Genomic DNA, 21,631 nt, shown 5'->3' with positions numbered 1-21,631 from the left:
TTAGGTCCAAACCTAAGGAGTAGGACTGCAGGGTCACGACATCCTTACACACACGCGGCCTCATACTGTCTTTCTGAAAGCTGCAATGGAGACTCAGCCTTGGCACTTTCTGCATTTGGCTCCACCTTCTTTTTCCTGAGGATGAGCTTACAAGGTAAAGACAAGACAAAGGCTCAGGCCACAAACCTGGACATGAGCCTGGATGTGAGCAAGGACCAGGTGGGGAGCACTACACTCACCTGCAGAAGAGGTGTGTGTACGTGGGACATGACATGGGGCAGCCATCGCCACTCGCGAATGGCCAGGCTGCTGGCCATCTCGACCAGGCGCTCGATGAAGCTGAGCTGCTGCTCCTCAGGGTGGCAGATGGCCAGGTATCCTCGGTACATGTTGACTTTCCAAGCCATTTCTTTCGGGCAGCTTACTTCTACCTAAGATAAAAAATGTTACACAAGAAGTGATGGCCACTCATCGGTGCAAGGGTCAAAGAATATAGAGACCTCTTTTTGTCATCAATTATACAAAGCAATAAAGAGACACCAGGCTCTTTAGGGGTCACCACAACTAGGTCACAGCACCCACTGCTATGCGTGAAGACTGGGTCTGTGGCAGGCTTGCTGGGCTGCACCCATCAGCTCGTGGGAAATACGGTTGGACATGCTCCTGGGTCTGTGGGTGCACTAGGTGGACTCTGTCAACCAGCAGACCTTGGAAAGATTTTCTCAACTTGGGAGCAACAAAACTAACAACATCTCAGGACTCTCATAACCACTGAAGTAACACCCTTGGAATATTCTACCCCACAACAGTGTCTCCAGGGCATCAGCAAAGGACTGTCTCCCATCCCCAGGGGCTGATGTACGATAACCAGCAAGGAGCAGCCCTCTCCCCATCCTCCTCCGAAGACGCACATGTGTCCCACCCACCTTCCTCCACACCTGACTCTTCACACCCTCATCAGAAGCCCACAGGGGCATGCATCACTCTCAACTATGTAAACAATATTAAAAAGAAAATTGAAGATTAGAAAAAAAGAAAACAAAAAAAATTGAGGAAAAACAAAACAATGACAACAACAACAAAACAAGCTCTAAACACAGACTTTCTTAGTGGACTGACTTATGTAAGGCTACCTGTCCTTCTCTTCCTCCTTCTCTTGCTAATGGCACACCAGCCATTAGGTAGTTTCCCCAAAAAGAAAAGTGACAGGCCAAGTGAACAGAACCACTCTGCTCCAGTGAGCTGGTGTGCTTATAAAGCACCAGAAACACGCCGATTCCAGAATGAAAAGAACTGGAATAATTCGGAATTGCTTCCAGCTCACGGTGTTACTCTGAGGAATTAATCAAGCTTGTTCAGGAACTAATTAAAGCTTACAAGAACCACAGGTGTTTAAAGAGCTTACTACTGTCACGTGAAAGCCAGGCATTGTTATCCACTAGGAGATGGCTCCTGGATGCTGGTTCTCTGCTGTGAAGGTGACAAGCCTGGCCCCAGTGCTGCTGTCCCTGGGGCATGGGGCCATGTGCACACACAGGCTTCACTCCTGCCCCGAGAGCCACTCACTCTCAACTTGAAAAAATGTTTATTTGAAAGACGCGGGGAGAGATCTTGTTTGCACTGGATTCATCCATATATGGGCACAAGGGCTGGGGCTAGGCTGGATCTCCTACGTGGGTGCAGGGACCAAGCACCTGAGCCATCTTCTGCTGCTTTCCCAAGCCCTTAGTAGGGAGGTGGGTGGGCAGCACAGCAGCCAAGGCCTGGACAGGCACTCATATGGCTTGCCAGCATCACAGGTGGCAGCTTTCGTCTGCTGTGCCACAGCACTGACCCCTCTGAGAGCCCTTTCTGGAGGAAACATCTTAACACGGCTATATCCTACCACTCTCTTTCAAAGCATTTAGAAATGTAAGTGATGACAAACTCAAGCTTTCAAACACAGAGCTGACTGAAGAGATGCCAGGACGTGTGGGTGAAAGAAGACCCCCAAGCCACTTAGCCAGGGAGAATCAAGATGGTGGAACAGGGTAAGGACACCTTTAAACAGATGGAGAAACAGTTCATCAGGATGAAGCAGAGAAGACACATTCCAGGAGATAGGAAAGGACAGAACAGCAACAGGGGGGTACCTAGAGATTGTGAGACACAGGAAAGCAGTGGACACAAGGGTGTGGTGTTGCAGTCACTGATAATCCAGCCGCATTCAGCTAACAGTGATCTGAACTCCACCAGCAACCAGGTGGGAAGGCACTTTCACTGGGAAATCGGGAGGTGAACCCAGACAAAGAACTGTCCGTCCTGCTGGTCCGTTTGATTTGACCAGGAGCAGAGACAGAGCAGCAGACCACAGACGGGAAGTGCAAGAACAGCATGGATTTCATAGCCCAGTCAGCCTCCTAGAGCTGAACTGGGCACCATTTTGCCTAAAGAGGCAAAAGCAAGGGAAAGGAGTGAGTATACGCTGAGCTGGGAGTGAACTTGTTTCTGACTTGGTAAACTGCAACGACGTGGCATCCTACAGGTTCCACCCAAGACAGGTCTGGGTAGCCCTCAGATCTGATGGCCAGCAGATCAAGAAATCCAGTAGGGGCACGTCAGGTGCCATTTTGTACACTGTGGCAAAAACGTTAGGACTGCAAGGGACAACAATGAACTGCGCATGTGCTGAGCTCGCAAGAACTCACTGAGTTCCGTGGACTGCACTGGTCCTGCAGAAAATAATACTGACTTTGACATTCTATGAATCAAAATAGGTCCATGTGGCACCCAGACCTGACGTCCAACAGGTCCCAGCAAGATCAGTGCCACCAACAACCTAGCTAAATAGGATACCTGGTGTCTCCCTAATCCTGGGACCTGCTCCAACTGAAAGTAGGAGAAAGGTTGCAGAGACAATGGTGCAACCTCACTATGGTATCACAGGAGGTGGAGAGTGGGGAGCCAGAAGTTGGGGCTACGGAGTTCTTGGTGGAAATCTAAGATAAGAACCCAGACCTGGAACTCGCTGGAGGGAGTAGCACAATTGGCTGCAAGCAAAGAGTTGTGTACTAACTGCAATAAGTAAAATTGAACTGTAGACCTGTGGGTGACAGAGCTTACAAACCTACTCCAAGGAGAAGACTCTGCTAACCAGAAGTACAATGACTAAGAGCAAAAGAAGAGACAAAGGCACAATGAATAGTACTGAAAACTCCCTTGCAAAGGAGCAAAACCTTTTGCCAACCTCAGAGTTAACTAAGGAAGACATCAAGAAAATGGGGGATACAGAATTCATAAAATTCATTTCAAAGCTTCTGATCAACAATGAGAAGCACATACAACAGTTCAAAGAATTTAAGGAAGCAATAAAGCAAATCAAGGCTGACATATCAGAAATTAAGAACACAGTAGAGCAAATTAAAAGAAAAGTGGAGAGTCTCCAAAATAGAATGAAGCAAGCAGAAGAATGAATCTCAGAATTGGAAGATTTTCCTGTCATCAGGGAGAAGCAAACAAAAAGCTGGAAGCAGAGCTGAATCAGGCCAAAAAAAGTATTCAAGAAATGAAAGACACTATTAAGAGGTCAAATATAAGAGTTATGGGATGGGCCCAGAGCCATGGCCTAATGGCTAAAGTCCTCTCCTTGAATGCGCCCCGGGATCCCATATGGGCGCCAGTTCTAATCCCGGCAGCTCCACTTCCCATCCAGCTCCCTGCTTGTGGCCTGGGAAAGCAGTCGAGGATGGCCCAAAGTCTTGGGACCCTGCACCCATGTGGGAGACCTGGAAGATGTTCCAGGTTCCCAGGTTCGGACTGGCACAGCAGCAGCAGCCATTGTGGTCACTTGGGGAATGAATCATCGGATGGAAGGTTTTCCTCTCTGTATATCTGACCTTCCACAAAAAATAAATGAATCTTTTTTTTCTTTTCATTTATTCATTAATTACATTGTATTACATGACACAATTTCATAGGTTCTTGGATTCTCCCCTCTTCACCCCAAATCTTTCCCCCATGGTGAGTTCCTTCACCTTGATGCATAACCACAGCTCAAGTTCTGTTGAGATTCCCTAATTAAAAGCTCACACCATACAGAGTCCAGCATCCCACTTGTCCAGTCAAGTTCAACGGCCTCTTAGGGAGGCCCTCTCAGGCTTAAAGGCAGATCCAGCAGAGTGTCACCTCGATCAATTAGAAGCTCCAACATATCATCAGCAACAATCCAGGTATGATGAGACTGGTGCAGAGTCCACTGATTGACATAGTCCATCATAGAGTTTCCCCTTGTCCAGTTTTTCGCTGAAAACATATAGCTGAGGTGGTTGATTGACCTACTCCATCTTCTATCTTTTCTCGGTTAATGTTTTGATTCCTCCATTTTGTTCAGGGGAATCCCCAAAGAAACTTTGAGGTGTTCCCAGTCCAGGCTCCTACATGCACTACTAGTAAGCACAGTGCCCGCCACAGTCCATCACTCCGATCAGCTGGTGGTTGTAACCCCCGGGTTGGTTCTATTCTCAGCCCTGACCTCCATTGGAACCAATGAGTATTGCAGCTCTTCCTGGCTCTGCCCATCACACACTCATCCCTCACCTAAACCAGTGGGAGGTGTGCTGGTTGGGTGCTGCATTCCCTATTGGCACAGGCCATTTCACCTTGGCATTTGGTGTGTTGTACTATTTTTATCGCAAACAAACCTGGCCAGGCCCCTACACAGTTCCAGCGCTCAGATTTGCCAGTGGATGACGTAAACCGACTCAGCCTGGTCTGCCCCCAACCCGAGCCAAATGTATGCCAGTGGGTCACTTTCCAAAGCCTCTTCTGGGTTGTTTACCTCCATACTTCCTGCGTTTATTTCTAGGGTCAGTGTCCTGTCAGAGGAACTGTTCAGATTCCTCCATCAGACCACTTCCTGGTGTCAGGCTTCACGCATACCAGCAGGTCCTTTGGCCAGCACCGCTCTTCAACCCATTCTGGTTCCTGCTGTTGAGTTTCAGCCCAGCCACGGCTCGACCATACCCACAGATAGCTCATATATGGCTCAGTTGGTGTTGAAACCTAGCCGAGTCCGTCCTACATCTACCCTGGTCCTCCAGAGCACCAAACTGTGTTGCGGTCAAACCCGGCATGGTGCGTCAAGTCCGAATCCTTGTTTGTGCCAAGGGATTACAACTGTGACCCGCCCAGAACTCAGTCTCCTTCCAGTTCCTGCGCCCCTTAGTGGTAACCTCCACCTAGCCAAGGCCTCCCCCAAGCTCCCCAAGCAGGCCTGTTCCCAGCCAGTGTTAAGTATGCCAGAGGTTGCTCTGGGTCAGCCCAGTGCACCCCATAGACTGTCATGCCTCCTGCATAGACTCTACCGGCCCTTCTAAACCATCCAGTGGGGTCAGAGTTTGCACAGGGATTGGTCCACACATACCTGACACATTCTAGCCCCGAGTATGGTTCTCGAATGCCAGACAATGTCATGGTCTTGCCTTCTGTGACCCCTCTGCTGATCCCTCCTCCTATCAGGTAATGGGGTATCCTGCTGGACAAGCCCGGAATTTTGCTTTTGAAGGAACTGGTGTTGGTAATCTGCACTATAAAGTGACTACAGGTTCTTCAGAGGAAGATTTACTGCCATTGAGAATCTTAAGGACTAATACAAATTCTCAGAGAACTGTGGGTTCAGCATGGAGCGACTCATGTAGCATATCAAAGAAATCAAATTCCAGAATTTCCTGGCTGGGCGGCCAGCAGGTACAGCCTGGCACCAAATGGCGCACTGGCCGACTGCAATCAGCTCACCCAATGTACGTACGTATGTGGTGGTAAGCCAGGCTGTGCTAGGCTGGAATCGTGTCAGGGAACCCGAGCACCCCGGGCAGCATGGCTGCCCAGGTGTTGAGATGCTCAGGCCTCCGCCCAGGTCCTCCTAGCTCCTCCCCTACTCCAGCCGCATGGCGCACTGAGGAGGTCCAGATCCGCTTCTCAGAGTCCCGGGACAACCCCCCCAATCCCAAAAGAGGGACATCAAACCAGGATTCCAGCAAATCAGGAAGCCGCCCACAATCCACTCACCCCATGTACGTACGTACATGGTGGTAAGCCTGGCTGTGCTAGGCTGGAATCGTGGTGGGGAACCCTAGCAGCCAGGGCAGCATGACTGCCCAGGGGTTGAGACGCTCAGGCCTCCGCCCAGGTCCTCCTAGCTCCTCCCCCACTCCAGCCGCATGGCACGCTGAGGAGGTCCAGATCCACTTCTCAGAGTCCCAGGACAACCCTCCCACTCCCCAAAATAAATAAATCTTTAAAAAAAAAGTTATGGGAGTCCCAGAAGGTGCAGAAAGAGAAACTGGTTTTACAAATATACTTAATGAAATCATAAAGGAAAATTTCCCTAATCTAGAGAAAGAATTTGGAAACAACATCTAGGAGAGGCACAGAACTCCTGACAGGCTTGACCAAAAGAGATCTTCACCAAGACTCATGATCTTCAAGCTCTCTTTAATCGAACATAAGGAAAAGATCCTTATATGTGCACACGAAAAAAAATCAGCTGACATATAAAGGAATGCCAATCAAACTCACAGGACACCTCTCACAGGAAACTCTACAGGCAAGAAGAAAATGGAGTCACATATTCCAGATTCTAAAAGAAAAAATTGTCGGCCTAGGATAACATATTCAGCAAAGCTTTCTTTGTCTTGGAAAATGAAATAAAATTCTTCCACAGTGAAGAAAAGTTAAAAGAATTTGCCTCTTCTATACCTGCCATACAAATGATACTTCAAGATATTCTCTTGACAGAGAAGAGGAATAGCACCCAACAAAACCAAAGGCAAATGGGAAGAACATCCCAGGAGAATGACAAGAGAACACTAAACCAATGAACACCCATTCCTAAAAGGACAGGACCAAAGTAACACCCATGTATATTAAACTCTGAATGTAAATGGCTTAAGCTCAAACGTCATAGATTAATAAACACTGGGTTAATAAACAAAACTCATCTATTTGTTATCTAGAAGAGACACACTAAACCACAAAAAATTAGCGGAAACTATATCGCATGGGATTTGATGTTTTCGGTTAGTTTCATCTCTTTAAAACATTTTCTTTTGATTAAATCATTCAATGAGTCGTAGATCATAGAGTAGCATCATTTTCTTCAAGAAGGTTCTTGACTTTCATTTCTTCAACTACATGATAGTCATTTAGAAGCATATTATTGAACTTCATGGTGTTGCTAATTTTTTTCTCCCTGATGTTGATTTTGTTTTGTGGCTCCTCATTTAAGGGGATGTGTAGTAACTGTGTAATGGTTCTTGTCATATCTAGTAACGTGTTATTTGACTTCATGGCATTGTAAATTTGCATTTTTCTTTCTATTGTTTTTTTGAATATTTATTTATTTTATTACAAAGTCAGATATACAGAGAGGAGGACAAACAGAGAGGAAGATCTTCCATCTGCTGCAACAGCCGGTGCGCAGCGATTCGAAGCCCGGAACCTGGAACCTCTTCCGGGTCTCCCACGTGGGTGCAGGGTCCCAAGGCTTTGGGCCATCCTCGACTGCTTTCCCAGGCCACAAGCAGGGAGCTGGATGGGAAGTGGAGCTGCTGGGATTAGAATTGGTGCACATATGGGATCTCGGGGCGCATTCAAGGAGAGGACTTTAGCCACTAGGCCACGCCGCCGGGCCCCAACTTTGTATTGTTGATTTTGTATTATGACTTTTCATTTGAGGGAATGTACAGTAACTGTGAAATGGAAACTAACATATCCAGATGTGAGGATACAATGCAGCATGCATTTCTACTTCCAGACAAAGATGGACTTACAATGAAACTGTTTACTATAGCTTGACAATAGGATGCTGGACTCTGCCACTGTCCATGCCCACAATGATGGACATATGACTGTGTATGAAGAACTATACTTTAGTAATGATATAGAAGAACTAAGCGGGGGGGGGGGGGGATTGAATTGGGGCTGGGATAAAGGAAATATCTAGAGCCTATGGAACTGTATCATAAAATGATAATAATAATAATCAAATGTAATAAAATGCAAAGAAATAATGTATTCCCCCCCCCCAAAAAAAAGAAACGCTGTGTTTGGTACGTGTTATTGTTACACTCAAGCAATTTTATTGCACTCACTGAAAATTCATTCTGTTAATTACAATTTATAGGGGAAAAAAAATCTGTATTTTAAAGAGGGGATTCTGGTTAAGATTTGGTCTTTGCTTCCAGGCTGTTGCTTTTTCATCTCATATCTTTTGCACATTGTTTTCATAGTTTTTGTGCTTTAGTTTCATAATGGCACCTTGCATTGTGTTCTTGCAATACAAACACACAGTGTGTGCATTTCTTTCTAAGTTTTTTTCACTAATAAAAGGAGTATTTTCAAGAAAAAAAAAAAGAAAAGCACCTCCAGTGGCACCCTCAGGGGCACAGGGGACCCCAAAACCACAGATTATAGAACAGGTTGAGTTTCTGACACAGCACAACCCCGCTCTCCCCCCAACCACTACCTGACTGCAACAGTGAGGAAACTCAGACATTCCAACCCCTCCCCCCCCAGTGGCTGGGCCAGCATCACCGCACACCAACTGTATGTCCCCTGCGGCACTGCGATGCGATTCAACAGCCCCAGGATCCTGCTCATCACCACCGTCCCTGCCAGGACCCCAGGAACAGAGGCAGCACCTGCACTTTCCCCTCATGGAAAGACACTAGCAAAGGAGTCATGCCAAGCCACACAGCAACAGCAGCACACAGCCACTGCCAGTCAAGGCAGCATGAGGCTCACTGACTGCACACTGTTTGCATGCTTCTCCCCTGGCAGTGACCAGGGTATGTGCAGAGCCAGCCAGGTCAGCTTACTGGTCAGCCTGAGGGACAGTGAGAAGCGCTGACACACACACTTTCCCCACCCGCCTTTGGCCAAAGGCACCCTCTCAGACCCTGGGTGCAAGTCCAGCCTTGGGCCCTTTTGCACCTGCAGGTAACACTGTCCCACATCTCTGTTGCCCAGCACTCTACATTGCATAAGAACTATGCATGGCCGCTGCAACACAAGCCAGCACCTGAGGCTTGAGGTGAGAGAGCCCACCCCGGCCCAGTGTGTCACTGCTGAGGCTTGAGGTGAGAGAGCCCACCCCGGCCCAGTGTGTCACTGCTGAGGCTCGAGGTGAGGGAGCCCACCCCGGCCCAGTGTGTCACTGCTCTTCAGCCACTTGTACACCCTCCACTGAAGCAGGAGATGGTGACAGCCTTTCCTGCCCTTGACCTCCACGATGACAGCACCACACAGATGACCAGGAAGGGGCCGACAAGGAGGCAGTGGGAAATCACCTGGATGCAAAGGCACTGGGAGAAATCCCAGAAGACAATCTTAGAAGTATCTGTACTTCCTCTGAATTCTTCAGACAACTTGGATGGAACTCCCACCCAGGGATGAAACAGAAGTGCCCAAGAGTGCTCCTGGATATGTGGAAACGCTGGGTGGACCCAGGGGCAGAAGAATGGAAAAACAGAGCAGGCATGCCAGGCAGGCTGGGGGTCCTCAGAGAAAACAGCGTCACGTCATGCCAGCGCCCCCACACAGCGTCAGTGCCTCGGTAACTGACAAGGATGCGCTGAGCCCCAGCCTCCCACAATGCATTCATTCCTGGGGAAAACTGACAAGAAAGCAAAGTACAGCTGAACCTCACTCTCACTGACCTCTCAGCAGGTGGGTCGCACGCACAGGGCGCTTCACCTCGCACAAGAGGCTTCTGCCGACTGCCTGCAGCTCCCGGGAGCCCAGCCTGTGCCTGGGTTCCAGTAGTGTTTCTGCCACCTTGTTCCTCTGATGGCCCCGCCTGACAGGCCACCACAGCAACACAGGGCATCATAACTGAACGAGGACCCAACCTTGGTGTCTATGGGGGTCAGACTCAGGACAGGTGTCTGCTTCCTAGAGCTCAGTCTAGGCCTACTCTGAAGGAACAGAAACTCCCAGCAGACACTGGCTCTGCAGTCAAGGGAATGCAGGTGGCCACAGGCCACCCCAGTCTTGTTGCTTCCACGCCAGGAGGCAGGGAGAGGGTGTCTCACCTGCACCAGTGCCTCCTTCATGGCAGTCCAGTTGGACACACGCCATTCGCACTCCAGGACCAGGTAGGGGTTGATGTGTCCTTTGGACTGGCCATACTCCGTCAAGGCCTCCCACTGGTTCAACTCTTTCGAGCACCTGTGAGTTCAAGTAGTCAGGGAAAGAAGGTCTCAGTTCTCAACTCACAGGTGCAGCCATGTTGCTGGGTGGGGTTCTCCATTTACTGGACGGAGGGGACTTTCTACCCTCAGGTTCACTGCCCAGACACATGTGATGCCAAGGGGGGCTGAAGCCAGAGACTGGAACACAGTCTGGGTCTCCATGTGGGCAAGCAGAAACCCACCCACTAGAGCCACCCCGTTTCCTCACAGGGTCATCCTAAGCTGGGGGCTGCAGTGAGAAGCGAATTCAGGCCCCTGGATGGGGATGTGGTGGCTCAAGTCCAAGGGGGAGAGGACAGGATGTTACACAGCCTGTTTCCCTCCTAGGGAAGACAGCAGGCACAGCACGGGTGCTGGGCAGAGATCCCACTGCAGGGACCCACCTGCTTCCAGCAGCCCAAGCAGTCCACCCCCAGTGAGGGCCTAGGAGCCTGCAGCATTATAGCTGTGGCTGAATCCTGCTCCTTGTGTGCGGCCAGAGAGCAGTCCCCTCTGAGAAGGTCTCCCACGACTGTCACAGTGGACCGCAGCTCACCGGATCCAGTGGTCCTCCCAGAGCTGGTACTTGGGGAAGACGGCCGGGGATGTGTTACTCCGCTCGTGTTCCTTCTTGGCTTTATCCATTGCCTTTTCATATGACTCCTGTGCCTAAAAACACAAGATGCTCTCAACCCACTGCTGAGAAACTGCAGCTGTTTTCTGATTGTTTTTACTGCCTTGGCTCAACTGTTTGGGACCAGTGAGGTCACAGAGCTGGAAGTAACTCCTCTCTCAGACCACGTGATCCCTGCACCCTTCTGCATGAGACCCCATGTGGCATGGGACAGAACCACTTCTTCAGGTTTCATCAGGGTGGGGGCACAGTGCCATGCCTGTATGTCCAAGGCTGTGTCCTGCTGCTGAGTGCCACGTTTTCAACAGTGGCCCATGCTCAGGGAACAGACAGATCTGAGGATTCACACATTCAGGGGCCAAATGCAATCTCCCTTCTGGTTCCAACCAAACAGCAGCCGCAGGTGGTAAAAGCCACACTAACATCTAGGGCTACAGAATTTGGGATGGTTCGCATGCTTCTCCCCTGGCAGTGAGGACTTGTAGCATGAACAGGGTATGTGCAAGCTGGCCAGGTCAGCTCACTGTCATATATAACTTTCTCCAAAACCGAGACTTTAACCAAAGATCCTTTATGTGCAGGATTTATTGCATATTTGGTTTTATTTATATGAAAGGGAGAGGCATACAGATTCAGATCTTTCTTCTGCTGGTCTACCCTGCAAATGCCCGCAACTGGCAGGGCTGGAGCTCCATCTCGGGCCATCCCCTAAGGGCAGGACTTGAACGCTTCAAGCTGTGAGCCCTGAGCCGAGGACACTCTGTAGAGAAAGTGACTCAGCAGCCATCAGAGACCGCACCAGCTGCCGCCGCGCCCACCGCGGATACCTGCTCAAAGAAGCCATGCTGCTCATAAGCGATGGCCGTGGCCGTCTCCGAGTACTTGCAGCGCTTCTGCCACAGGCCAGCCCACATGTCCTCCTGCAGCAGGGAGTAGAGCTTGGCAAGGGAATCCAGGATCTCCTGAAAAGCACACACCATGGGCCTAAGCACATGTGACCCCAGAACCATGGCTGTCCAACAGGACAACGCCATGGTTCTGAGTTCCAAGTGCAATGCCCCCATCAAGGAAGAAACAACTGACACACCTGCTGGGGCGGCGTGATGCACTCCTGCTCATAGAACTCGCCCGTCTGCTTCGGCTTCATCTGCAGGCTCAGGCCCTTCTCGAAGGCCTGGTGCTCCAGCATGAGTGTGGACCGTAGCCACAGGTTGTGCGTCTTGCCCAGGTACTTTAGGACGCAGAGCCTGGTGGGGATTGGGGGCACGCACTGGGACATGGCCTCCACAAAGCAGTTCAGCGCACTGGGCTGACAGTCACGCTGCACCTGGTGGCTGCTGCTGCACAGGAACGGGCTGATCTCCCCTGCCAGAGCCTGCAACCAGACAACACGTGGGTTTAGGGGTCAGCTCAAACACTGCCAGGCACTGCCTCTCTCACAGCTCTCGGGGTTCACTGCTAGATCACAGAGCGTAGATTCCTCCTTTGAAACTGTGGACTGCATGCTGCCAGGATCCTTCCCAAACATTCCACCTCGACTCCAGAGCAGGGCTGAGAGCACACACATGTGCTGCTGTCTGTCAGAGAGGATTTTCCACAGTCTGGGGAACAGCTGGATCCAGGTTTTCTCAGCCAGCGTGGTGGAGATGTGACACAGCTGCACAAAGGCACTGAGCAGTGCCCTGGTCTGTGGGCAAAGTCGGGCTGAGCACCCCATTCCTTTCGTCCCCTCCCGTTCTTGATGAGAAGCACCCCCATATTCAAGCAGTCATACTTCTGAGTGAACACCATCCCACAGTGCATGTGGCACCAAACACAGACGAGCCCCTTGGCCTTTCATGGCCCCTAACACATGCCTGAGTCTTTTTTTTTTTTTTTGAAGATTTACTTATTTTTTTGCAAAGTCAGATATATATATGTATGTGTATATATATATGTATGTGTATATATATATATATATATAAAGAGAGAGAGAGAGACAGAGAAGATCTTCTGTTGGCTGATTCACTCCCCAAGTGGCCACAATGGCTGGAGCTGAGCCAATCTGAAGCCAGGAGCCAGGACTTCTCCAGAGTGTCCCTCACGAGTGCAGGGTTCCAAGGCCTTGGGCCATCCTCGACTACTTTCCCAGGCCACAAGCAGGGAATTGGATGGGAAGTGGGGCCGCCAGGACATGTACCAGTGCCCATACGGAATCCCAGCATGCTCAAGGCGGGGACTTTAACTGCTAGGTTACTATGCCAGGCCCAACACGGGCTTGAGTCTTCAGGCCTTCTCCTGATACTACTGATCTCACCAACAGAGAACAGAAGAACTGACAACCCTGAAAGCCCAAGTAAGAGGGCCATGGACACGAGCAGGGCAGGGCCCTGCAGATGTGAGAGCTGAAGCAGACATGAGCACGGGACCCAGAGGCATACGATCTGAGGTGCCCATCAGTATACATCCAGTATAGTCTGCAAATGGAGCTGGACAAGACAGGACAAAGTGACAGGAAAGGCCAGAACCAAGTGGAATGAACTGGAATGGAACATCCAGGCAGATAGGAGACGCACACATGTGACTGTCCACAGGCGGCCCCTGCCAAGGTTTCTCAGTGACAGCCAGACCTCCGTGCTGCCTGGAGCTGACCTGGCTCCAGGGCATCAGGCAACAGTTTGCATCCTGGCTGCCCAGTGCCTAGGATACGCGTGTCACAATTATGTTCTCATTTCTCGCCCAGCAAACCCAAGAAGGGAAATCACTCTTGTGTTCCTGTTTCTCTCAAAATGCAGAAGCCAAGGACACAAACAGTTCAAACAGGGAAAGCACAAGGCACAGGAGATTCTAGTGTCTGGCACGAGGCTGGCCCCGAAGGGGGACAGTGGCGGAGGGGGCCTGGCTCCTGCACATGGCTGTGATTCACCCTGCCTCTGGTTCAGAGGCCAAGACTTGTTGTTTAAGGCACAGAGACTGGCAAAGCATCATTCTGCTCAGGCTGCCAGCAGGGACTCCACGGCTCTCCACTCGCGTCTGATTCACACAGGTGCACAGAGATCAGAGCACACGGATGTGGGTGCTGTGGTCTCTCCATGCATGAGCCTGGGACAGGCCTCAGAGACTAGGACACAGAGGCCACGCCCTGGGGAAGGGACTATTCTTTCTAACACGCCCACCACTTCCCAAGGTAGAAGAGCCCAGGAATGACAACCACAGGGCAGAAGCCCTGATGCTTCGCAATCCCATCTCACCCTGGGAAAAGCATGATGTAACTCTGGCTCAGGAATGACAAAGCAGTGCCCTTCACGCCCACCTCTCCAACTCCGCATCCCTGCTGCCTGTCTCCACAGCACTCAACTTGTTTCCTAATCCACTTCTTTATTACATTAGAAATATATATATATATATATATTTGCTTATTTGATTTGGTAACAACTAGAGAGGAGTAGAGACATAAAGAGATCTATCTCTCCTAGGTGGCTCACTTGTGAATGACCACAATGGCCAAGGCTGAACTGGGATGAAGGGGTTGGTCCAAGCTTTCCCAAGTGCATTAGCAGGGAGCTGGAGTGGAAGCAGAACAAGCTTTCCCAGGTGCATTAGCAGGGAGCTGGAGTGGAAGCAGAACAACCAGTACTCGCACCTACATCCATATGGAATACTGGCATTGCAGGCAGCAACTTTACCCACTAGGCCACAGCAGAAACCCTAACTCTGACATGGACTGAATCATCGCTGCCTCTCTAAGACTCTGCAAACATGTCTCAGGATCTGAAGCCTGATGGCTTCTCAACCTCTAAGCAGAAACAACAACACCCATAATGAATCACACTCTGGCAGCAACGCCAGAGACCCTAAGTTCCTATCTGTGTGGATACGGCAGTGGCATAGACCCCAAATTCCTATCTGTGTATATACGGCAGTGTAGACCCCAAGTTCCTATCTGTGTGGATACGGCAGCAATGGCAGAGACCCTAAGTTCCTATCTGTATGGATGTGGCAGCAGCATAGACCCCAAAACCAGATGGACTGGGAGAGTCTGCTCCCACACAGCACCTGACTGACCACATTTATTCAATCTCCTCTCCCTGACTGCACATGACAAATCACGCAAGCATATCTCACTACGTTCTTGGTAACGACCTCTAAAGGACAGTAATGGGCAAATCAACCTGCTTCTCTTGTTTCCCCACATAAGACACAGTAACTGTGTCAAATCCACATGGCACACATCCACTTCAGAGCTGAAGGGCTGCAATGGTTTGAGCAGACAGGAGAGGGCTGGAGGTCTAAACAAGGAGAGGTTCCCACTGCTGTGGGGTTCCCTGCTTTAACGGTCAGAACAGGGTGGGAGGAGACTGGCGGCCCCCCCCACCATCCCTGCAGTCATGCGCACAGACCTTCACCTCCCGCAGGGTACCTAGAAACTTGTTGTCTGTAGGTCAACATATGCAGCTGGTTCCCAATGTCCTTTTTGGAAAGTTCTTTGATTTTGGGCATGCTGGTCTGATCTCCAGGAGCCAGTTCAATATCTATCTCTACATCCTATAAAACAAAAGCCAACAGGCCAAAGAATTCAAGAAAATACAAAAAACACGACTCCTATAGGTTTCTCGCAGCAAGTTTCCTGGAAATATGTCAAGTGTTTCCATAATCTTGAATTCTGAAATAAAAGTAGGACTAACTAGACCAGATATAGCACTTTTTCAAAAAAAATTATTATCAAGGCATTTGCACTCTGATTTCGTATTTGGGTTATGGGGAGCAAAATAAAGAGCACCAACTTTGAACAGTGAAAACAATAAAGATGACGAGGAACTACACAGTCCCTCACTCCTGAAGCTGCCTTGCACACCAGGCTGAGGACACCATTGTGCCATGCTCAGAGCACGGCTGGGGAGAGCTGGGAGCCTCATTTCCGCTGCATGCGTCAGGAAGCCACTGCCAACTGGGTCATCACACACAGCCATCAACTGCTGTGTGTGCCCGTAGAAACATGTAAGACTCTCCTCAAAGCTGCCGCGCTGTGTGCACTCTACACACGAACATCTATGTATCAACGGTCCAGTCCTGAGTGACAGAGAAGAAAATTCTCATTTCTCACTGACACAAGCCAGTGTCCTGCCCACGGGAGAGACCATAAACACCCTTACAGAGCGAGGGGCAACGGGGACCCGACTGCTGCCCCGGGTGACTGTGGCTGAGGCCCCTGCACAGCATAACTCTGCCAGGCCCTCCCTCAAAAAGGACCAAAGCTTTCTATCCCAAGCAGCCCTGGGTCACTGGGAAGTGCTGTGCTCACATGGGCAGCACAGGGCAGCACAGAGACCTCACTGAGCTCGGGCCACACACTCCCCCCCAGGCAGAGAGGGCCCTGACACCTGCCCCTGCCTGCGGGGCCAGGCCTCACCTCCTCTTTGGACTCACTGTTCTCCCGTTCCCGAGGCTCCTGCTTGACGTGAGTGACCATGGCGAACGTGGCTCGGTCATGACTGTCGGCCAGGTTGATGACGTTGGTGATGGCCGGGAGCATGGCCCCCTGGCAGCTGGTACCAATGGGCGTGCTTTTCTCACACACGGCCAGGAGGAGCTGCAGAGGCAGGGACAAAGGTGAGCCTAAGGCAGACACCAGATGCCAGGGTGTGTGGACACAGTTACTATCAAACAGCTCATCCTAACAGGTCCATACACACACAGGTGACAAGGGAGCTCACAGCTCCCATCTACAGCTCTCCAAGAGGTTGGGTGGCATCTGGGCAATCCTTCTGACTACCCTTGGCTCAGGCTCCCAACTCAGTGGGCCCAGCTTCCTGTCCCCTCTGCTGCACTCCCTTCAGCTTCCTCCTGACAGCTCAGATCACAGCTGCACCATCCCCACACTCCTTTCCAGTTCTTACCCACCATCTTCCTCACAGCTGGCTTCCCTGACTCCCTCCGCACAGCCTCAGGGCCCAGGGCAGCTCCTCAGGAGGTTATGTGTCCTGACTATACCTCCCTCTGTATCTAGGCCACTCCCCAACCGGCACGTGCTGCTGGTCAGTCATTTTCTACCCGAGTGTTCCACAAGCCCTCTACTGGCACTGGTCTGGCACCAGCCATGTGTGCAATCCAAGGTACCAGGGGCTGAGGGCTCAGGAGCGCCAGTGCTCAGCTCCCCAGACCTGTGTCTGCCCTCTCAGAGCTGAAGGACAAGAACAGGCAGGTGCTCACTGTGATGATGAGGCCAAGGAACGGGTGCGTGACACATGTCGACCCAAATGGCCTGTTCAAGTACATGCAGAGCCAAGGACGCCACACCTCAGACGGCAGTGGCACCGCTTCAGCCCCTGCACCCGGATGGGAAAAATCAGATCAAGTTCCTGGCTCCTGGTTTCAGCCTGGCTGTGGCGGCCATTTGGGGAGTGAACCAGTGGATGGAAGACTGTCTCTTAAAAAAAAAAAAAAAAAAAAAAAAACACAACAAACCAGGAGTATGGTTACCTGGTTTCTCTCAGGAGAACAGGTAAGAATTACTTGCTCAGCATGCAAACCTAAGCCTCCTGGGGCTTATGTTGACGAGGGAGTTGAAGAATGAAGTGTGGTAGAGGCCAAGAATTAGCAGGCAAGAAGAATGCCTGTCCGTCCTGTTGAAATGTCACCCCCCAGACCTCCACCCCTGCCAAGGGCTGCACATCCCACATATCGTGACAGTCAGGGGTTCACGTGTGACAGTGTCATTCGAGACGGTCCACCAGGCTGTGCTCCCCTGATGCAAGGCTGAGGAGAGTTGGCTGGGGTTTCCAGTGTATGTACATGAATTCAAACAGGTTTTGTTTTAAGAGAAATGAAGCTTGGCCTAAAAACTAAGAAGCGATTACAGCTTCTGAGGAAGGGTTTAAATCAGCCAAAAAGCCTTGAGGCAACCAGCTGACCCTAGGTCTTTATTTCTCCCTAGAGAGATAAAGCAGGGTTACATTGGGAGATTCCTCAGCAAGTGTGAGCACCTCCAGGCCCCCTCCAAACCTCTGGCTGACCCAAGTCTGCCTTACCTTAATGCACTGCTTGATCCAAAAGTGGTTTCCCATGGCCTCCCAGTTCTGGGAGCAGGTCACATAGAGCAGACGCTCATAGACCCAACGCTTCATCGAGTTGTCAAAAACCTCAAAGAACTTGGCTCCGATGAGAGGCTGGGCACATCGCAGCCCGGAAAGACAAGCAGGCTCGAGCTTGGCAGTCAACTCGCTGCCTGACAGTGTCTCGTCCCTGAAACCCAGAGCCACAGCCAGAGGTTAGTGTGGGCAAGACAGCGGACTCCCCAAGCCGCACGCAAACCATCAGGAAATGGGTGGCACCAAAGTCCTGTGTGTGGCACGTTAGCATCCGCAGGCTCAGGGAGCTCTGCAGTGATGCGCCCACTGACAACGCGGGGCATGCATCCGTCAGCTTCTGTAGCATCAGCAGAGGACCACAGATACAGGCAGAGGTCATGGGTGAAGCCACGGTACACTGCTTGCCAAAGTCTACGTATGGCCCAAAACACACAAAAGCCTTGGCCAACTGCGGTAATTACCTGTACACACAATTAACAAGGTCTAAAAACTGGGCATTTAACTCCAGGTCCCTTCTATGTAGGTCATCATTTTCACAAGCAAGATGGACTTCTCCCGGAGCGTTGGTGTCTATGTAACATTGGATTTTGAAAAGAAAATGCCAGTTACTTCTATGTGAACAAAAGCATTTGTTCTGCTACTTAAGTACAGTAAGACAAGGTAATTTTTAAGAAAAAAAAAGATCAAAGATGGTTAAGGTTTATCACTGGATGCTGAAAATTAAGACATGCCAATAGCATTTTCCTAGAAACAGTTAGGCTACAAAATTGTTCCAGAAGTCTGCAAGCATTCCACTAAGTTATGCCCCCTCTTGTTACTGTCATGTTGTGGCATGCCTTCACCACCATAAAAGCATTTTAACACAGGTAAAACCACATTAGTGACCACAGAATCTCTGCTTTCTATGTAAAACCTGTCAAGCACAATGAGAAAGATCCATTTGGAGAAAAGGCATCAGGAATGCCAGCACAGGACAACAGGATTTCTTTCCAAGTTTCCAAATCAAGAGCAAGAGACTGATGCCCAGCCCACCCTTCACCTGGTTGGCTGCCATCGGGGAGCTGCTCTTCACCCACTCTTCCACGGTCTTCACCACGGCACGAAGGATCTTGGCGTCAGGTGACTTCTCAATGAGCGACGTGAGGATGGCCTGGATGAAGTTCTTGCGCATTTCCATGCTCATCACGGCCAGGCGTGTCTTCACCAGCTCCAGGCTCAGCATCACCAGCTTGCTCATCCCTGCCCGTGTCGATAAGAGACCAAGTTCCCAAGGCGTCTTTAAACAGCGCAGTGCCATACTGCACGTGTTGGCTTCTGCCCATTTTCCCCAACGCTCCCTCAGTAGCCACAGCAGCCTGGCACTTTCTTGCCACCACACTTGGCCCTAACATGTGCCTCCCAAAGGCCAATGAGGTCAGTCCAGGCCTCCCCAGGTCACATTCAGGATGCTTGGGTTCTGCAGTATGTGCAACAGCCAGCACCTAGATTCCTGGAGCCCCGAGCTGGGCCTGCAGCCCATGACTCAGTGCTTCAGTGCAGTACAGCAGACACATCCAGTGCTCACGCCATGGCAGCTGAGTACCAAGGCCCCGCACTGTGCTCACCTGAGGCTGCATCTATGCTCCCTGCCGCTGTCTGTGGACTAAGATGCTCTCACACCATCTTCTGCAGGGAGCGCATGAACACCGAGATCAGCCTGTCTATGTAGCTCGGGTTGTTGCTGCAGGCGGACTTGAGAATCATGAGAGTCCCTGCGGTGGGGAAAGGCCAATTCTCTCACAGAAGAGCAGCAACAGGTGACCAGCAGGAAGATGCAATCTAACATACAACTCCCCAGTCCCCTTCTCTGTGCTCCCTTCCGGAGGCTTTAGCTATCTAAGTTCTGAGATCAGTATGTAGAAAATCCCAGAAATAAGCAATCCACAGTTGAACCACATGCCATCCCAAGAGCATGATGAAATCCCATGCTGCCCACCTGACAGTGACCCCTCCCTTGCCCCCGTCCAGTGTACCCACACCCATCACAGCTACACTGATCACTGCTAAGGCGATGTCACGGTGTCACACTTCTCTATCCAAGTCACCTTCCTGATGGCCTCAAGGCACAAGAGGAACGTCACTGGTAACTGGGCTATGCCAGTAAGATGTACAAGGCTCCCTTTAGAGGTCAACCGCTTGGGGGCCAGCACTGTGGGGCAGAGTGAAGTCACCTCCTGCGACACTGGCATTCATGAGCACTAGTTCAAGCCCTGGATGTAACTTATGATGCAGCTCCCTGGAAAAACAGCAGAGGATGGCCTGAAGGCTGGCGTCTCTTCACCCACATGGAAGACCTACATGAGATTCCAGGGTTCTGGCCTTACTCTGGCACAGCCCTGGCCAGGATGGTTTTTTGGAGAGTAAACCAGAGACCCAAAGAGGTCCATCTCTCTCTGCTTCTCTCTCTGTAGCTCTTCCAAATAAATAAATCTCAAGGGCCCAGAGCTGTGGCCTAGTGCCTAAAGTCCTCGCCTTGAACGCGCCAGGATGCCATATGGGCGCTGGTTCTAATCCCAGCAGCTCCACTTCCCATCCAGCTCTCTGCTTGTGGCCTGGGAAAGCAGTTGAGGACAGCCCAAAGCTTTGGGACCCTGCACCCATGTGGGAGACCCGGAGGAGGTTTTTGGTTCCTGGCTTCAGATTGGCGCAGTGCCGACTGTTGCGGTCACTTAGGGAGTGAATTATCGAACAGAAGATTTTCCTCTTTGTCTCTCCACCTATTTGTATATCTGACATTGTAATAAAAATAAATAAATCTTTTTAAAAATAAATAAATCTCAAGAAGAAAAAAAAGAGAATATTTTTCAAAGAAAAAAAATGGTCCTAATGGTCCTACACCGAGGCTGTATTTATGGTATTAAAGGCTCCTCTATTACACAAGTGTCTAAAAGAACCAAGAGTCCATGCTAGTTTTTCTGTCCCACTTTTCAAGGTGCAAAACTTATAGCAACAGTTTCTAGTCCAGATGGAAAAGGCACTGAACATGTAGTTGGCATCCAGGACTACTTATTGCAGTAGTACATACAGGGATAAAGTACGGATAAACCCAAACGCCAACACCACGCCTGCCTACTATAAGGCATGGCACGCCCATTCCTGATGTGTACCTCTTCCAACACGGCCACACCAAACAATGGCCTCACACTACCTTCAGTTTAAAATTCAGCTTTCTATATGCTACAGCGAACCGGCCTGAGTGAGGCTTTTTATCTGAGGACATAGTTGGAAGCGAGGGAAAGAAGACCTGTTTTTCCTTATCTAGCCTATCTGAACATGACAAAAGTTCTGAGAGGGAGGGTACTGTGGCACAGCACACTAAGCCAACACTTGGGACCCCCCATCTCCAGCAGAAGGCCTGGGTTCCTTCCTTCCTCTGTTTCTGAGTCAGTGTTCTGCTGCTGTGAATCCTCGGAGGCAGTAGGTGATGGCTCAAGTACTTCAGCCACTGCTACCTACATGAGGGACCCGGATGGAGTTCAGGCTCCTAACTGCAGCCTGGAACAATCCTGTCTCTTGTACATATGTGGAGAGTGAACCATCCAATAAAAACCCTTCCTTCCTCTCTCTTTAAATTTCCATCAGAAAGGCAGATTTACAGATAGGAGAGACAGAGAAAGCTCTTCCACCCACTGGTTCACTCCCCCAAATGACCACAACAGACAGAGCGGAGCCTATCTGAAGCC

General features: G+C 50.4%; 1 pseudogene; it reads right to left on the bottom strand.

The window, feature by feature from the left end:
* LOC131478224 (transformation/transcription domain-associated protein-like) overlaps window positions 1-21,631 on the bottom strand; it is a 44,389-nt pseudogene that overhangs the window by 19,294 nt on the left and 3,464 nt on the right.

Source organism: Ochotona princeps, chromosome 2 (genome assembly GCF_030435755.1).
Source record: "Ochotona princeps isolate mOchPri1 chromosome 2, mOchPri1.hap1, whole genome shotgun sequence".
Classification (NCBI taxonomy): Eukaryota; Metazoa; Chordata; class Mammalia; order Lagomorpha; family Ochotonidae; genus Ochotona; species Ochotona princeps.
Note: the sequence above shows the minus strand (reverse complement) of the source record. Positions and strands in the feature narration are given on the sequence as shown.